Source organism: Rousettus aegyptiacus, unplaced genomic scaffold (assembly GCF_014176215.1).
Source record: "Rousettus aegyptiacus isolate mRouAeg1 unplaced genomic scaffold, mRouAeg1.p scaffold_m13_p_16, whole genome shotgun sequence".
NCBI lineage: Eukaryota > Metazoa > Chordata > Mammalia > Chiroptera > Pteropodidae > Rousettus > Rousettus aegyptiacus.
In genome coordinates, this window is record NW_023416291.1 from 9,233,694 (window position 1) to 9,254,353 (window position 20,660).

Sequence of the window (20,660 nt, forward strand, 5' to 3'; positions counted from 1 at the left end):
CTGCAGACAGTATAAAAGGGAAGACTTATAAGAAACAATCTGATGATAGTTGTTCTATAAAAGATAATATACTAAATTACTTCAATATCTCTATTTATAAACAAAGTAATTTAAATGCATTATTTCCAATATTATTTTTTTTGTAACTGAAATGCAGCACAAGGAAAAAATAAAAATGTCCACTTACTTAGAGATGTGTTTATTTTTGAGATATTCACTACAGTAAATATAGAAAGTAAATCTCCACTCAATCTTTTTCTTGCTAAGGTTAATGAATTTAAGCAAGTGAAGTTAACATTTAATAGTTTTTTTTTTTAATATTATCATTAGTTTCTTCTAATTTTCCAATAAAATATAAAGATATGAGATTTTAATTTATTAGTAATAACTTTATTGGAATAATGAGTAACTTTGTCTTTAAGAAGAACAAATAATTGATAGAAGGTGTACCTGGGGAGCATATGCTACAGAAATCTTAAAGTTCTTAATTCAAAAAAACAGAGTCTCTTATTTAAGAATAATATCTTATTGCAGTTGGCATTATTTCATAATGAAATAATAGATCTGATTTTTGAGAAATATAAAAAGAGACAGTCACGATAATTTAGTTTCAAGAGAACTTCAATAAGTGTTCTACTTGATTGAAATTCACAAGTACTACAGGCATATGCTATGTCCATTTATATGGTCCCACACTGTGATGCAGTTAAAAGCAAACAATGAGAAACAAACAAATGAAAAGAACAGGCAGAGGAGGAGCAAAGGAGTTGAAAGTCTGCAGCCTGGACGCTTGCACCTGAGAACTCAAGGTTTGTCTGCGCTCTGCTGATAGGTAAAGCCTCTTGGGCCTTACGAACTTCAAACAAGAACTCTTGCTTCTTGTCTGATTAAGGTAAAGCTTCGAGCATCAATTTTTTGATATCGCTGCTGCTACGTAAAACATGTAGCTATTTAATTTATGAACTTAATATAATATCGCAGGGAGACTCATTGCAGCAATGCTAAATAAATGAAAGATGCTCACGTAGAAATCAATTCATTAGTGTTCTTCGAACACTCGGGTGTCTGTGCTTAATCCAAATACATCTCTCAAGAATGTGTATGATAAGCAAAGGTATTGACTGTAATGTTGAGATTGTAAGCTGAGTAAAATTGTGTATGTGCGTGTGAATTTTTCAATGATGGATCTCATCCTCAGACGTTCATATGCTTTTTGCTCACATTGCTAAATTGTATTAATGATGATTGGGATATTTCGTAAATGAAATAAACATCCAGAGAGTCAGATATGTACCGTTCAAAGTTTGGCTGCAGTTTTTTTTAAATAGCTGAATATCTCATTAAACAAAACTCCTCAATAAAAAAGAATATCTCAATATATTTTATTAACATGTGTATATACACATACATATATGTGTGTACATAAATATGTTCACACACACATTTATTTATATCCATACAAGCTAAAATAAATTTAATTTACTTATTTCTGTCAAATCGCCTACTATATCATTGCCAGACACACAAACCTTTTCTTTTCTTTTAATTTTATTTCCTAATCTATAAGTAATTTTTTTATTCTAGATATGTCTTTTACTATATTTAGACCAAAGCCAAACCTCTTAATTACTTTAGATAATAAGTTATTTCTGCTAAAATGTGCAAGACAATTGCAGCTCCAAATCAGGCAGCTGTTATTATCATTAAACTTTACGTTGAATACTTTGCTGGTTAGAAAGCTGCTTGTGTTAAGATTCCCATGAATATTATGTAGTTGAATTTCAACCAGGTAGTTGATAGAATACCAGTTTGGACTAAGGCAATCACATACTTAAATTTATAAAATATTTATTAATTGAAAATCACTTGCATAGACTAATGATCATTTACAAATACCTTGAATTTTTTATGTGAAGACTATAGCGTGCACCTCAATTTTAAAGCTGCAAGCCATTCTGAGCATACCCCAAGCCCAAGATCAGGTTGATGAAAATACAGGTATAATTGTTAGGTCATAAAACTTCCTAATTTTGGGAAACAACTAAGTGAAAAGTGATGCAAAAATCAACTAAAGTAAATATCTAACTAATTAGACAAACCTCAGAAAAGAAGGAAAGAGTGCTTCAGTTTATAGACGCGTTCACAAATCTGAGACTAGACTTCCCAAAATTTTACCACTGCCCATCATTTAAATTTTAGAAATGTGAATAACTTGAAATGAGATAAAATGTTCAGATAGGAATTCACACCACTTGTGGGAATCTCCTTACAAACTAAATCCCCAGTAAATGTGTAGCACCTACCTGTGATTTATGCCTAAATCCCAAGATGTAAATATATGTAAACCTATACATATGTGTGAATACATGATATGAAGGTAATTACCTATACATGTATGAATATACATATTTAATATGGATACAAATATAAAACCTGAAAATAACATTCATGTTTATACTAAATGCTGTTGGTTAGAAACTTCAAATATCACCCAGTACCTATCTCTTTACCTACAACTAGAATATTGAATAACTCAACCAATTAATATGCATCTTATAGTTTTAAGAACTGGAACTTTGAAAAATAATACTTTACTAATTATGGAAAGACATCTGCTTTTTGTATTAATATCACAGAAATGGTTCCAGATAATAGAGTTGGAATTTTCATTTCCATTAAGAATATCCTTTTAAAATGACATAAAACTGACAAATAAAAGCTTCAAGAGGAAGAAGGGGAGTCATGAAATCAAAAATATTCTTCTCTCTTCTTTCTAGTTATAGTTACCTTAACTAACACCAACTCTGACTTTCCTGCTCCCAACACACAAAGGCATGGATATGTATGTATGTATATATGTGTGTATGTATATATATATGTTCTATCTATCTATCTATCTATCTATCTATCTATCTATCTATCTATCTATCTCTATCATTTATCATCTATCATCTATCATTTCTATTTCTTAACATTATATTCATATATTACTATATCAATCGAATACTATGTAATATATCAAAACGGGAGAAGTATTTGAATAAATTATTTATAATTGCTGTGTTCTCAAGCTGTTCAGAAAAAAATATGCTTATTTGTAATAAAAAAAAAAAAAACCTTTTGTCTTCTCAACGCCTTTCCTCTACAGTGAGAGTTTGTGAGGGGTAAGCACAACTGAAGATTGAAGAGACACATTTTAAGCTCTGGAATAAAGGACTAAATATCTATGGCATTACTGATGATTCACTTTACAGCTCGCTCTATCCATAATAGGTTGTATATTGGCATACAGTTTATTTTAAGCAATTAAATGAAAATAGAATAAAGTATTAAAATATAGTGGTCAGTTATTTTTTTTGCATAATTTACCCACTATTCATTGTCAAATCAAAGAGAAATAAAGAACAACTACCACGTCAATAAGTTACTTTATATTTCACTGTTAATTTAAGGCATACGAAGAGCTAGCCTCAGGATCTCCAACAGCCCTTGAAGGAATAAGGAAATATACTGTTTTTGTGTACTCAGGATTATTATTCACAGTACAAGTTGCATAATATACTCTCCTTTTATAGTCTTCTTTGTACCAGCTCTTTCTGTGCTTTGGAATTCTTTTTTCGCATCTATTTCGCTATTTGTTTTCTGTCCTAGAACAGTCCATCGTGTTCTGCATAAGCTAAAAAGGGATTATTTGAAAACCACCTCTGACTACCAGGAAAAGCAGAAAGAAAGCAATTTTAAAGGGGAAAAAAATGCATTTACTGTTGCTTTAAATACATATTAAAGAGCATTTAAGAGACTACGCACTCAAGGAAGAGTAGGAGATTTTTTCCTTTTGAAGTATCACTCATCAGGAATACTAAGCACTCAATTCTGTGTCTAGTCTTTCCAAGAATCAGGAGGAAGTCTATAAAAGTAGCCAAAAAAAATGTGTATCGTACTTCTAAGGGACTATTTTAGGTTAGAACTTTGGAAAGATTTCGAGTGACTTGAAGTAAAGAAATGATCATAAACTATATTATAAACAATAAAAATTGCAAATTATTAAGCATAATGTTCCATGACTTGCATTTTGTGGGTCTTGTGTTAACTATGATTCTTTAAGACCATAATCAAGACTAAACTATCAGAAACTTTGGTCCTGGATGACTTTACATTTTTGACTGCACCCCAAATGAGGCTTATACACACTATCTTGGGAGCTAGTACTGAATTTCGACTATCTGTAACGAGTTAGCAGCATGCATAAACTTCACTAAAGCAGACCTACAAAACATATCAGCTTAGTGTTGTGAGATACCAAACTCCATGAACTCAGGCCCTCTTTCTGAGGTAATTTTCTGTGTCCTGACGACCAACTGCCATAACAAACTATCACAAACCAGGTGGCTAGACATAAATGTCGGGGGCACAGTATTCAACCCTCTACAGCCCACCCTTTCATCGTCTAAAATTCACATTCATTCCACATGCAAAACACATTCACTCCATTTTCTTAAAAGTCTCAACTCATTCCAACATCAACTGCAAGTTTAAAATCTCAAGTAAATCTCAAGTATAAAAGTTCCAAATTACACCATCGAAGTCAGGTATGAGTGAGTCTCTGGATGTGATCTACCTGCAGTGTTTCTGCTGGCCTGTCCTTTGCCCGCTATGTCAAGGCATTAAACAAAAGAGCTCTCCACGTATCCTTCCTGGGGAACTTTACCTCTACTTTTTACTTCTTTTGAGATGATTTATTGGGCCCATAAGTCACATAGGCTATCCTCCTCATCCTTGGCATTTTCTCCGGAGCATGCTTTAGCACCTTTTGATAAAAGGACAGGCTGAGAATTTTCCAAAACATCAAGTTCTGGTTCCATTTTGCTTAGCAGTTTATTTCTCAATTTATCTCTTTCTTTTCCTACTTCACTACAGGCAGCAAGGGGAAACCTGGCTATACCTTCAGCACGTTGCTTGGAAACATCCTTAGCTAAATATTTAAGTTTATTGCTTGTTTTTTTTTTTTTTTTTTTTTTTTTGCCCAGCTGTAGCATTCAATTCAGCCAAGATTTTTTTTTTTTTGCCCCTTTCTAACACAGATTGCCTTTTCTCCAGTGTTCAATACCATGTTTCTCCTTTCCTTTTGAGACTTCAGCAAAAGTACCTTCAATGTCTGTATTTCTATCAACAGTCTCTTCAAGCCACCCTAGACTTTGTTGTCATCGGTTCGATATTTCCGTCTCTACTCATTACTCGATTCCAAAGAAATTTCCATGTTTTAAAATATTTGATACAAAAACACCCCACTTTTGAGCACCGGAATCTGTATTAGTTATCTTGGGCTGCTATAATAGCGTTATCAAAAGCTGGGTGGCCTGAAACAACAGCAATGTGTATATTCTCCTAGTTCTGTGGGATAGAAGTCTGAAATCCAGATGTCAGCAAGACTATGTTTCCTTTGAAGAGTCTGGAGAAGAATTTTCCCTTGCACCTTCTAACTTCATGTGGTGCCAGGTGGTCTTTGGTTATGGTAGTACGACTTCAATCTCTGCCTACCGCCACTTAGAATGGCTTTCTTCCCGGTATATCTGTGTCCTCTTCTCTTCTAAGGACACCAGCCACTGGATTTAGGATTCACACTGAATCCAGTATGATATCATCTCAAGGTCCTTAACTAATTACATCTGCAAAGACCCTATTTTCAAATAAAGTTATATTTTAAGGTCACAGCTGAGATTCCAGATGATTGGGAGTGAGGGTAAGAAAGGAACTAGTCAAAAGCCTATGTAATTTTTTTTCTGTAATGTAAGCAATAGCTAATAGAGTCGAAAACTATTGTATATGCCATAAAAATACAGCTTTCTCATATTTTTTTTTCTTCTTTTAATCCTATGTACACACTACCAGCTCCAAGACAGCTATAAGAATAGATAAATGGCAAGTATTTATAGATTGACAGACTAGAAAGGCTCTAGAAAGTCACGGATTCTTTAGATTTAGTCTCTTCCTAACAGAGCTGAATTATTTTGAAGTATTATGAGATTCATAAATAAAAAAATACACTAAAGAATGTACGTTTCTATCTTAAGTCAACCTCCTTTTTTTTTTCTTGTTAGATATAAGTATTTACTTTCTGTACTAATAACAAACTTCTACTTTGAAGAAATGCATATTGAGGTCTTCTGCCCATTTTTAAATTGAATTGGTTGTTTTTTGACATTAAGCTATATGAGTTCTTTATATATTTTGGATATTATGTAGGATGTATCATTTGCAAATACCTTCTCCCATTCAGTAGGTTGTCTTTTTGTTTACTTGATGGTTTCTTTCCCTGAGCAAAAGCTTTTTAGTTTGATGTATTCCCATTTGCTTTTATTGCTGTTGTCCTCAATGACACATCCAAAACATACTTTCCATGTGACAGACAGTTACTAGACTTATATTGGAGATCACATTGTAAGGTATAGAAATGTCTAATCGTTATGTTGTACACCTAAAACCAATATACTATTTTCTGTTGACTATATTTAACTTTAAAAAATTCTACCTAAAATTTTTATTACAAAGCTTGAGAATATTTTCACTGAGGTTTGTTTCAGACCAGAAAATGCATTTACATATTTCAAATCACAAAATAAGCCCTTCACTACTTGTAGGAAATTAAAATGGATGTGCACACACACTCACACACGGGAGCGCGTGTGCGCACACACACACGCGCGCGCGCACACACACACACCTTTCTTCTATATTCTACGAGGAACGTTGCCAAACGAATAAGAGACTCTCTAAGTGAAATCCAAATTAGCGATTTACAAAAGCAGAAGCAATTTTATAAGCTGAAAAAGATGCTAGAAATGTTCTATTCCAACTTTATAGTTTACATTTGAAGAAAATAAGGACAAAGATATTGAATTTCCCAAAATAACATAACTAATTAGTGGCAAAGCTGGAGTTGTAAATACTTGGTTTTATAGACTAAGTGTGCTGACTTCTCTCACTTACAGACCAAGCCCTTTGCCTGCTACTGATGGTGCCTCATAAAAATGACAAGGACTTTAGCTTTCTCTGCAATATTCATGCTGAGTCCTAGGAAACAAATGCTCATTTGCCTTTCTCACAGAAAGTCTCATTTTGCGGCATCGTGAAGATCCTGCACAGTGTGAGTCTATGCTTAGGTTCAGACTGTTTAACCAAACCCATTTATTAAAAAAATACGTAGGCAAAAAAAAAAAAAAAGTGATTCATTTCTTTGCCAAAAAACAAACAATTATTTCTAAGTTCAATATTACAGGACTGTTTAATTATATAAAGAAGAGAGCAGTGGTGATAATAACGTCTGTTTTAATATACTGTTTTAGATATTGAATGAGTCAGGATATGTGAAACCACTGGACACATCAGGGAATATTAATATTCTCTTTACTTTTTAACAAATTATACAAAAATAAATACAAAAACCCAAAATAACACAAATATTAAGTCTAAAATATATTAGAATAAATAGAAACTAGAAGATTATGAAATGCTGATAGTATTTAGACATACGAAACTTACATTGCTATATTTATGTGTATGTATACATACACACACACACACATATATATATATATATATATATATATATATATATATAATTTGCTTATTTTCTCTTGCTATAAAAAGACATAACATGGGCACTTTCTCAAATGTGTACAATTTGTTGCAACAGATGTTTAAGTAATTTGATACCCACTGAATTTTAGAGCTGGAATAAACCCTCATACACACTTAATTTGAATCAGAACTTTGCAACATATTATCATTTGATCCAGATCATTTTTGTTGCTGAGTTACTGTCACACATACCGGAGACTGTTCACCAGCATCCTTGGCCTCTACTCACTGGATGTCAGTACCGCTAACTCCACCACCACCCCCCGCCCCCTGCCCCAAGTTACAATAACCGAAAATGCAAACCATGTTACCAGCTGTCCCTTGGGGGCAAAACTACACCCAGTTGAGAATACTGGTCTGAACTGATCATTCTGTTTGAGATTCAGAAATACCAGGAATTTGGTTGATGTCTTCTAAACAGGCTATGAACTGCTGCGAGGTGGAAAGAAATTACAGTGAACTACAGAATCGCATAGACTTAGTTTTGTTTTTTCCACTGATTCGTACATTCTATGTGACTCAGTATAGTCTCAATTTTCTCATTTAAAATAGGAAAAAAAAATACTTCAGCTGCATTATTTATTGGCTTCTGGTTGGATAAAACAGGCCAGTGTTTTTAAAGTTTTGGAGGCGTTCTACCTCCACACACACATAAACATCTGTGTATTATTATCATCACCATTGTTAGTTAAGAGCCAGATTTTAAAGCCAGTTCCCTTTATACTCTGATGTTATCCACTTAAGCAACACCTAGAGCTGCCTATAAAGCAGTATTATCAAAATATGTTTCAGCCATCAGATACCTAAGAATAACCTGGCAAACCCAGGGCCTTTGCCAGTTAATGTAATTTAAAGCCTGGAGTGGACTTTCAAGTTGCGTGTTTAAAAGATAACCTAAGTAATTCTGTTGTTCTCTATTATTTTAGAATTATTGCCATGCTGACTCTTTTTCAGATGTTCCAAAATAACTTGTGTGATTTTCACTTCAATACTTTCCAAGCATCTCTTATTTGTCAAAAAGTCTTATTGACATATAATTTTTACTAAGTCACTCCCCTGCTAAATTTATTCAATGAATCTTTCTCCATATAAAATGCAAGCACTCTAGCATGACAGGATATCCTTCTATGATCTGTTCCTTTTTCTGTTGATCAACCGCATCTCCTACATCTTTCTTTTCTACGTCTCCTTTTCTCTTCCTGACTTTCAACCTGTCCTTCATAAATCACCCTAAAATACATACTCCAGTATTTACACTTGAAACTCCTACAAGAGTAAACTTTCTGTAACTCTCAAACACAGGTGATTTTCACGAATGCTATGCTTTTGCAAATGTTTAGCCTCTATTGTCCACAATATAAAATCTTAACTATTTTTCATATGAAGTACTCCACACCTGTATCTGACTTCCACATAGTGACCTCTACATATTTTCCCCAGTAATCCTGCTCCTTTTAAATACATCCAATACTAGTAGTTGTAGTGTGTGTGTGTGTGTGTGTGTGTGTGTGTGTGTGTGTTGCCATGGATCACAGGACCACATTGGTCACTAATGCAAAAAAACAATAGATTTCTATCCAATTATTTTGTATTTAGCACTATAACTGGCATACAGTAAAGCTTCAATAAATAAATATTTGTTGAAAGAATGAAAAAACAGTTCTGTAAGAAAAATGGATATCAAGTCACAGCTCAGAAAGCTTACAAAGTAGTGAATGAGATGACTATACCCATATATAAACATGAACTAGAATGTAATTAGTAGTCTACCATCTTACTGATGTGTATACAATATTATGGGAGCACAGAAATAGGACAGATATGCTCACTATTGCTCATTTATATTCTTGTTTCTGTTTCCAATCAGATGCGAAAGAGTTCTTTTGTAATGTGATTGCTTGCATTATCTCATTAATCTGTGGAGAGCTGCTTTCTGAAGAGGACATGGTGCAAATCAACTACTATTATAATATATAAAACACTAATATCAGAATTATCTCAGCCACAGGACTGGCCTATTCCAAAAGAATTATTTTTTCATACTTCTCCTACCATTAATGTTTACTTTATATTATAATACTGCCATGTCTTCTTGGTTTAATGGTCTGCATTATTCTCATTCCAAACTTTTTAACCTCTTCCTCCTGAATACTACATAATCACACCAAAACTATCTTACATTTCCCTAAAGCTGAGGCAGCATATATCTGATTTTTCTCTTAGGCCCGTGCAGTTCTAACTGACAAGATTTATTCACCACCTATGCTGTTGAAAAATTTGTGGATATAAAAGTAATTAAAGAGACATCTTTTGAACAATTAGAGTATATACCTGTGCACAAACTCTTCAAATGAAAAAAAAAAATTACCTCCAGACTGATGTTTTCATTTCTAATTCTCTCCAGTTTGGATATGTTTTCAATTCTTATATGAGGTTATTTTTTCAAGTCTTTACTCAACTGAACCACCAGTTCATGGTAGAACCCTAATGTCCTCTAATCTCATGTGTCAAGTAACTGTTATGTATTCTTATAAGGTTGAATGCTACAGAAATAAATATGTATGTTAGTATATGCACAACCTGAATAGGAGACACATTAAATTTATTTAAATAGCTTAAGTTACAATTTAATTTTACATATTTACTTTTTCATTGTCTTTATTGGATGCTACACTTTGTAAAAGATGAATCATTCATAGACTAAGTCATCCATTTCTCAAAAAGTTACAAATGACTCTTCTCTAATAGTCCAAAGCAAAATAAATCTCTCAAATATCTATGGTAAAAAAGATAGTTGACGTTTTGTTTCTGGTTGATATTCAAAAAGGGAAAAAAGAATCTTATACTTAATATAGTTATTGAGAAGCAACCAGGAGAAGCTGCATTTATAGAAAATGCCTTCGAGAACTTGCTTAGAACATTTTTTTATTTTTTAATCAAAGATGCTGGTCAATACTTTATAGCTTTTCTGAGCTTATGCATTCTGATCAAATTTTGGAATATAAAAGATTAAACTTCTCAGCTAATTACATGCCTGAAGGCACATTAACAATGCAAGTGTCAATGCTCTTTTAAAAATTCATTTCGCATTTTTAACACAGTCCTGATAGCAAAACTTTGAAGGCAACAAAGTGGAAAGAGTTATATTCTTATTTTAAAAGATAGTCAAAGAACCTTGAGAGATTGGAACTTCATTATTTCATATTATGGAAAATATCAGAGGTAGTATTAAATCAAAATGAATTTTTACATACTTAAAAATTTCATGGATTATTGAACTTTAGCAAGAAGGATCTTAAGAATCTTTTGGTCCCACCTTTTCATTTCACTATTGAGATCAGAACGGCATAGAAAAAAATTTGACTTGTACAAGCCTAGACAGTTAGAAAGAGAGAGATCTAATATTTAGAAATATTAACTCAACCAGAGAGCTTTCCACAGTATGGTTGCCTCTTAACACTGCAAAATCTATTTTTTAATATGATTGAAATATATGCTGCCAGTTACAAGATGAGCTGAGTCCTCTAAAAATCCACAAGTTGAAGCTTTAACCACTCCCCTGCACCCACCCCCCCCCCCCCGAGCACCTCAGAATGAGACCAGATTTAGAGACAGGACATTGAAAGAGGTGATTAAGTTAAATTGAGTTCTTTTGGGTTGGGCCTGCCTGATCTAACCTCAGTTGTGTCCTTGCAAGGAGCGGAAATTTAGACACACACAGAGAGAGCAGAGGCTTGGGCACACAGAGGAAAGACCTTGATGGGACAGGAGGAGGCCATCTGCCAGTCAAAGAGAGCAGCCTCAGCAGAAACCAGACCTACTGACACCCTGATCTTGGACTTCTAGTCTCTAAAACTGTGAGGAAGTAAGTCATCTATTGTTTAAACCACCCAGTGTGTAGTGCTTTGTGGTGGCAGTCTTAGCAAACGAATTCATTGCCTCAACTACAGAAATATAGTATATACTTTATGACGGAATTCTAGATGCTAATTTTTAATACTACCCACAGAACTCTAAATTTGCATCAAAACATTCAATATGATATGAAAAGATTTCACTGTCTTAGAGAATGGAAAGTCATGTCCATTTTACATGGAAGAATGCTTACATAAAACAACCAACAAAATGAAATTTAACATGGTGGGTGGGGCCTATCAGATAAAACTTGAAAATTACAAAGAGTTGCATATGCATCATAACTGACTACATGACAAAAGTAGAAACCATCAAGAGAAAAATGATAAACTGAATTCCACATATTTAATTTTTGACATTTTTGAGAAGTATCAAAAATGTGTCATATATCTAACTTAAAGTTAGAACCACTGATGTATATTTCGAATTTTCATATTGACATACAATTAACACAATATTAACTAAATTTCAGATTTTTTCAAATAAAAACATTAAAAGGTATGATGATTATTTTTATGAAATTTGTAAAAGAGATAATATAGTAAAAAGAAATTTAGGTTTAAAGGCAGGAATCCATAATTTTATTGGCATTTAATTAGCAGTATGAGCATGAGCTCATGGCTTACTTTCTGAGCCTCAATCACCAAATATCTAAAGGAAGAATTCTTCTAAATGATCCCTATCTATCTATCTATCTATCTATCTATCTATCTATCTATCTATCTATTTTTTAGGGGGAAGCAACTCTCGCTTGATCTCACAGATTGCAAGGAACTTGTCAGCTTACAATCCTTTATCTTTATTTTTAACGCCTACAGCACCTGGTCTTCCCAGGTGGTCTCTCATTCAAGTACTAACCAGGCCCGACCTTGCTTAGCTTCTGAGATCAGGTGGGATCGAGTTTGTTCAGGGTGGCATGGCTGTAGACTTAATATTTATTTTTTTTGTCCTAAAATTCATTCTGTACTAAAGATAACTGCTTTATTAGAAAAGTTGATATTTCTGACTGGTTGAATATAAAAATATCCATTAGTTGCTTGGGGAAAAAAAAGAATCTTAGGAGAGAAAAGTAAACCTCTTTAAATTCTGTACTCTGTAATCTTCTTATGAATTAGAAAGAAAAAGAGTGAAAAATTGACAGACAGTTAATTCTTTAAGACCTTTGCACCAATAAGTCTCTCAAAGCATTTCCCGGGCTTTGTTGTGACAAGACAACGTGTACCTCGACACCGTCTGATCAGATTGCTGCTTGCCAACCTGAGAAACTTATTTTGCACCTTTTCCCAACTCCTACAGTTTCCTACAGATGTGACGAGCCAGTGAGTGCAGGCTTATAAACAGTTGCTGTAAAAATCACTAAGAGGTAAAACAAAAGGTAAATGTTTTCTTAAGCAGTCGCTCTTCATGCACATAGTTTCCTTAGTTAAAGTTCTACTTGGTAGAAATACTCATAGTGATAAATAGATGTTGATATAGCACGGAGAGATCGAAGCAAAAAATAACCGATTCCGAGTGAACATGATTTTAAATGGCAAAAAAATTTGGCCTAAGAGGCAGGAGCCATGTCTTGATTTTGCAAGTAATTTAATAACCACAAGCTCCCTTAATCAATAAGAGCCACAATTTAATAATGTGTAAATAAAGAGTTCATTCAATAAACATTTGTTGAGGATACGGAGGTGCCACATGCTCGTGATTTCCTGAGATTAGAACAATGAAAGGAAGCTGCGATCCAATACTGAAGAGTGAGAAGTAAAATGACCACTGCGCGCCTCGGAAGGACTGTCCCAAAAGCGGTGTGCACGCTATGCTGTGGGAGTAAGCGGGGGGCATGGACACCGGCCTGGAGGAAAATGAGGTTTGCCCCTTTCCGGCGTCATTGGTTGTTGTGCTAAAAGTCTAAAACACCACAGTCCCCCCATATCCACAGGGGATACGTTCCAAGACCCCAGTGGATGCCTGAACCTGGCATATACTATGTTTTGTCCTATACATACACATACCTGTGATATATTTTGATTTATAAATTAGATACATAAAGAGATTAATAGAAATAACTAATGATAAAATGGAACAATTATAACAGTATCCTATGGTAAAAGGAATGTGAATGTAGCCTTGTTTTCTTGCTCTCAAGACATTTTATTATACAGTACTCACCGTTCTCATGGTGATGGGATATGACGCAATGCCTTATCGAGTCCAGAACTTTCTTCACCTTTTCACTTAAAGGAAACACTTTACAGCTTCTTGTTGCCATATCCTATTGCCTTGCACTTAGGGGCCATTATTAAGTAAAATCAGAGTGTCTTGAACCCAAGCACTGAAAGACTATGACAGTCGATATGACAACCAGGATGGCTACTCAGTGACCAACAGGCAGGAAGTGTGTTTCGCATGGAGATGCTGGACAAAGAGGTGATTCACATCCCAGGAGGACAGAGTAGGGCCTGGGCTATTGCATCACACTACCCAGAACGGTGCGCAATTTAAACCTTACAGATTGTCTACTTTTGACATTTTCAATTTAATATTTTCAAACTTTGGTTGATCATACTGGAACTTCGGAAAGCGAAACTGCAGATAAGGGGGGACAACTGTATACACATCGCCATCGAAGGAAGCCACAATAGTGGGCATGAAAGCAGTGGCCAGGAGAATAACTGCCAGGGCAGGCTGAGTGTGAGGCGTGGTTTAACAATATGTCCGTCTGTGAGGTTTCATCGAATCAAGCACGCTATTTAAAACATTACCAAGCACATACTTACAACTTCTCCTACCACTATAAACCCATGTGTAGTAGCACGCCCTATCCCTTTTTTTTTTTTTAATGCCTACAGCACCTAGTATTCCTAAGTGGTCGGTCTCCCATCCAAGTACTAACCAGGCCCCGCCCTGCTTCGCTTCCAAGATCAGACGAGAGCGGACGTGTTCAGGGTGGCATGGCCGTAGACATATCTATCCTTAATGACCTTAATAATTCTTAAAAAATTGGCGTATGTTCCCTCCAACCGATTTTTATTCGATAACCTAGTTCTAGGTTGACAGCCATCTGCAAACCAGACTTAACCATCCATATCCTCTCCCTCCCTCATTTACTGTCCTGATTCTCAATTTGGGATTTGCCTTTAATTCTCTCCCAGCTGGAACATAAACAAGCAAAATCGTTGCTCTCAAAATACACTCCTGCCAAGAACCGTTCTCTCTCTTCACTTCGTACCTCCACTTCCAAGGATCTCACTATCACTGGTGCTTTTCCAAAGTCCCACTTATCCCTCAGTCTAAGCCACTTGGACTGTTACCTTGCCATTTCCCTGCAGCTACTATTGTCAAAATTGCAGTACCTTTCAAATTACCCAATCTACGGATTATTTTAAATTCTGATTTTGTGATACTATATTCTGCTATTAATTACCTCCTTCTCTAACCTCTTCCCTTTTTTTTTTTTTTTTTTTTTTTTTGGCTTCTGGAAAACAATTCTGATTTCTTCATGATTTTTTCCTGAATTTTTCTGTGGGTTTCACCTCCTCTTTTTCCTTCTTAACTCTTACTATGTAGAAATAGTTCTTTTCGCTCAGATTTTCATAAACTCCATTAACACTGATGAGTACCTCTACCATTTATAAGCTATCTATCTATAAATATTTATCTTCAGCCCAATCTTGATCTCTAAGATTCAGATCTACTGTAATCTTTCTGTGGATAAATTCCAGGCAACTGAACAGAATGTTAAAAACTGTATTCAATAATTCTCCTCCACTAACCAATCCTCCTTTTGCATTTGCTATCCATTTAAAAATTGTATTGGTCAGGGTATAATCAATCAGTAAAGCGATATTGTTAAGATACATATACATAACAAGTATTTTATTTATTCATATATCTATATCATCTATGTACCTAGATATTGTCCCATCTATCATCTACCTATCTTTTTATCTATAATTTATTATAAGAAATGTATATAATCTATCTATAATTTATTAGTAAAATTTATTATTAGAAATGTGCCTTACGTAATTATAGAAACATACAGTCAGTGTGAGACTATTGCTTCTGTTGCTGGTGCTAGAGACTGAGGTCTGAAGAACAAGGAGTCAGGAAAGGGAAATAGAGTAAAGTGGGGGAGGAAAGACAAGTAGGAACATGGGGGTCCGAGTCAAAAGCCATGAGAATGAACTTGAACCTGGTACGGTTTATCACCACCTCCAAATCTCCAACTGGAGAATGGGCGCCCTGCAGGAATGGTTTCATAAGCACTGATACATAAACCATGTATCTACCGAAGAAGCCTTATCAGTGTCCTAAGCAAAGCATGTGCTTGCTGTTATGGTTAAATAAATGGAAACTACATGATAACACATTTTGTGAATATGTTAACATATTTACTCAAAACTAAAAAAAAAAAAAAACCAAATAATTAAATACGTCTACAACCCATATATGAGCAAGAAGACACTACACTTAAATTGGACTCACACCACAGAATACAAGGCAAAATGGGACTGTCATCTATATATCTATGATCTATCTATCATTTATCTATCTTCCCATTATCATTTCCAAATGAACAATATTGATATGCGCTATTAAGAAAAAACACATATAGTTTTTTAAATAATTTTAAAAACACTAAGAAAATTCAGGTCTATTTTACCTTATCACAATGACTATAATATTCAGTAAACTTTCAATAAATATTAGTTATCATTACTATTAAGGATACAATTTTACTAGTGAAAGCTCCACACACACTATAAAGCATTTAAGTCAATTTCATCTGTACCTAATTCCAATTCTATTCCAAAGAAAATTGACTCTTCTATTTGTTTCACTCATTCTTTGGGAATCAGAGTATTGGCAATCTGATGACAATCAGAGTATTTGGCAATCTGATGACAATTCTTTTTAAAAAAGTGACTGTTTTTGTAAAACCACTCTGCAAAGTATATAATATGCATTGACAATAATAACTTTACAGGGGTGCTTTCATTATAATTAATTTGAAACTCAGAAATGCATTAAAGACAGCTTTTTAGTGATAAATCTTGAAGCATGGCAAGCTTACAATATAGTTTCTATGCTCGTCAAAAATGAATTGAGATTATTATAATGGCAGTTTTGAAATTCAGCATACCTGTGTGAAGCACTATGATAATTGTCTTTATCCAATTTGCATAATGTCAATCATTTAGCATTCAATGGAATGTCTTTATTTTAACTTAAAATGTTTTTCTAACTTTAAAATAAGATTTATTAAACTTATGTTTATCTGTAGACCTCTTTATTTTGTTCAAAAGTCACTTAATGCACATAATTATATCACATGTTTAAAATTAGTGCTATGATCATAAAAGACTTTTAATTGAAATGTAGGTGGACACATGTTAAACTTCGTATAAAGAGGTTAAATAATTACAAGATAAAAATGAAAATAATTTCTTCTCTCGATTTAATATTCACAATTTTAACAATATGAAGCTATATTAATTTTTGATCATTCTTCCTTTGTAGGGGTCCCATATCCCCCATTGATTTAATTTTGTTTCTATTCAAATTCTGCTAAACTTTTGCCATGTTGGCCATAGGTTATGCTGATTGTGGGCACGGGATAACGAGATGGGCATGACAAAGCCACCGATGATAATAAGAGCAAAATATAACTCGGATCATACAAATATTTTTGATACATGCAAAGTAAGACATAGATATTAATATATGAGCTGTTTGAAGATACTAAAAATCTTTAAGCAAATTCTGTGATGTCTGACATGAAACTGATTATGCTTTGGTTATAGTGTCATTACATGTAAAGTCAGTCACAAACTTCCCTATACATTCTACTATATCGCTTACATAAAAATTCTGACTTATCAATTATACTTAATATATAATAGAAAAACCATTCCATTAATAATAGGGTCTCAGAGAGCTGTGTAATGTTTAAAAATAAGGATTCTGAAGTCAGACCGGATGTAAGCCATGTCGTATTTCACCCTCGTGATGATAATCATGTAACATAATTATGCAAATCCTTAGCTTTGTACCCTGTGTTAATCGAGAGCTAACATATATTGAGATCTAAGCACATACCAAATATTATGCTAAATGTACATATTCTTTTTTTTTCATTTAAATATCATCATAAGGCAGTGTAATACGCGCTGTTATAAAATCCATAGGAAAATAAAAACTAGGATATTAAGCTCCCATCAGGAACATTCAAACTCAAATCTTTCTGTCTCCAGAAATCTTAATTAATATAAATTTTTTTCTCAATAATAATAACATAGTTAGAAAGTGTATGGCACAAGGAGCTCAATAAACATTAGATATTATATTTTCTAGTATAACATTTTATTTTGATTATAACTGATATCAGAGAAGGATTGTCAGCAATATAGGACCAATAGTGTCCATCATCACAGCACTAGTCATAATAACATGATACCTTCCTGTGTATTTCACCTAGGCATGTAATTACAGTAATTTTGGCCAAATAAACAATTATATGCTGAGATATATTTGAGATATTAAAAACAAGGTAAGCAGAAAAGGTGGCAACAAGTTAGAGTTGTAGCGGACATTAATCGTTTTGTCTTCTCGGAATAATATTTCCCCATTGTGAAGATTAAGATCGTTCCTAGGTTTTGGAGTTTGCCCTGCCTGGCCCCTCGCTTTCAGCTGTTTGCACATGACTGAGGTGGGAACATTCATTGTGCTTCGCTGCTCAAGCAGGACAGTGTATGAGCCATGCTTGTCTAGGCATGCTTCAGAGACATTTGAATGGAGCTATGCCACTACCATAGTATTCATAAATTTCATGTCGAAAGATATAGATAAATTAGGTCAGGTAGATAGATGATAGATGATGATAGATACAGATAGATAGATAGATAGATAGATAGATAGATACATACATACATACATACATACATACATACATACATACATAGGTAGATAAAGAGATAGATGATAGATGATAATAGGTAGATAGGTAGAGTTTAGAAGTTGTTAGTTCTTTTCATTTATTTTAATGTCTCTAAGATTGTCCATATAATTAAAAGACTGAGTTAACAAATTGGACTTTCAGAATAATTACATTTAACTACAAATGGTGATAATAAGGATAAATAGCTATTAAACTGACCACAGTTCTCAGAAATGTTATAGAACTAAACTCCCACCACTACGACCCATCCATTTTGTTTTAATAATCAGTATTCAGGGCACACATTACTAGCTTTAGAAATGTGAACTTACATAGCTGTTCATGTTTACAAAGAATGAGAACTGCACCAAGAGGAGCTTACTATATCATATATGAAACATGATGAATCTGTTTATTTTCTATCTTAAATGACCTTACGATAATCACCTACATATTGAAAGGTTTTTTATAAAATCTGATTTTACATAAAATCACTTGCTTAGATTATAGCCATCTGCATTTAAAATAAAAACTAGCTTTTAAACAAAACAGTAACTAAGTCAAAGAACGAATACTTCTTTTTTCAAAGTCATCAGCTGTGATATCTAGAAATTTTTTAAATTAAGTGTCAGTTTTCCAATAGTAGATTCAATAAGCAGAGATTTCTCAAAGAGACATGAGGTCCAAATGGTGTCATTTGAAATGCGGTGATGTTCATAGGTTCAATAAGAACAAGCAGTAAGTTTCCCCCTTCACCTGAGAAGTAGGGATGACATGGTACGGAGAGTGGGCACATGCCAGTTGTCACTTTTGAACTGTGTGGGACTTCGCCGCAAGTGCCACAGGGAACAGCAACCCTGACTCCCACTAACTTCCCTTCAGCCATGGCTGGCTCATTATATTTCTTTCATACATGGCTGTTGGCAGAAGCAAACACAACATTTTAACATGCATAGAGCCTGCTTCAAGCATTTTAATTGGTTTAAAATTGTTGGTAGCATCTTTTACTGTATTAATTTATTGCTTCAGCTTCAGTCAACTGAAACCTTTGCCAGATGGTAGTGCGACCACTGCATACAGAAGAGGAGACTGAAGGTATTTATAGGATGCAAATGCCTCTTTGTCATTAAGTATTCATGAACTTTCTCGTAACGATTATATTGAAAAAGTACCACAAAGGTGGAGATTCATGCCTTGTGAAAATTAATAATCTAATTTCACAAAATGACAGTTTTGTTTAAAAGTGATGGAAGACATAGCTTTTTAGCAGATACTAATAATTGTAAAGAAAGAATGTCCTTTCAATAGTATTGTTTTGTTCAGATTCGATGAAATTTAAAAGTGGTTGCCTTAAAATTAAACACCCCTTATAGCATGGAATAAGAGGTCATAGTGTTTGTGTAGGCCACGACTTTAAAACATCACATGTCTAGTTCTAGAAGAGATTGTGCGGTAGTTATGCCATAGTTAATGTATTTCACAATAACATTAGCTTCAAATTTTTCATGTAAAAAAAATAAGTTATTCTCAGGTAGAACCTAACATTCCAAAGTCTGTCTGTCTGTCTGTCTGTCAGTCTCTCTCTTTCTCTCACACACACACACACACACACACATGCACACACACAGAGCACCAGAATATCATTAAAGTTATTTTCAATTTCAGTTAATCAAAAGTTTGTAGGTTTTAGAATCTATTGCTCAATACTGCACATAAGCAACTTAAATGCAAATTATATTGGCAGCGCTCAAGGGAAGCAGACTGTGTGTACTTCTGAATACCTTTCCTGCTGCAAACATATCTACCTATCATCACGAAGGCAAAGTGTGTATTCGAAAATAATCTATATACATATTTATAAGTTGTACCCAGATGGCCAGGGTCGAAAAACTCCCTGCTAAAACTACCTAAATACTGCAACCATTTGCGTATCCATCAGTTTTCAATGTCTGACAATATGTGTCTTTATGATACGGTCCATTAACTGTACATAGGGCACCGCTGCTGGGTTGTCTGCCCAGAGGCAGGAACTTATCTCAAGATATTTGCTTATAGGTAGTTGCAACCGAAGCCTTGCTTTGTCAAGGGGGAAAACAGGACAAATCCTAGTAAGAAAAATGAACTTCCAGAGGCCCAAAGAAACAAGCAAAATTATAATTTATGAGAACAGATCAAA

At 34.1% G+C, this 20,660-nt stretch overlaps 1 long non-coding RNA gene and 2 pseudogenes across 1 annotated transcript in view; all 3 read right to left on the bottom strand.

Annotated features, from left to right (window-relative positions):
* The window catches only part of LOC107516241, a 600,835-nt gene that overhangs the window by 43,563 nt on the left and 536,612 nt on the right, over positions 1-20,660 (bottom strand). The window lies entirely within an intron of this gene.
* On the bottom strand, positions 12,363-12,481 carry LOC118612538 (annotated as a pseudogene).
* LOC118612696 lies at positions 14,385-14,507 on the bottom strand (annotated as a pseudogene).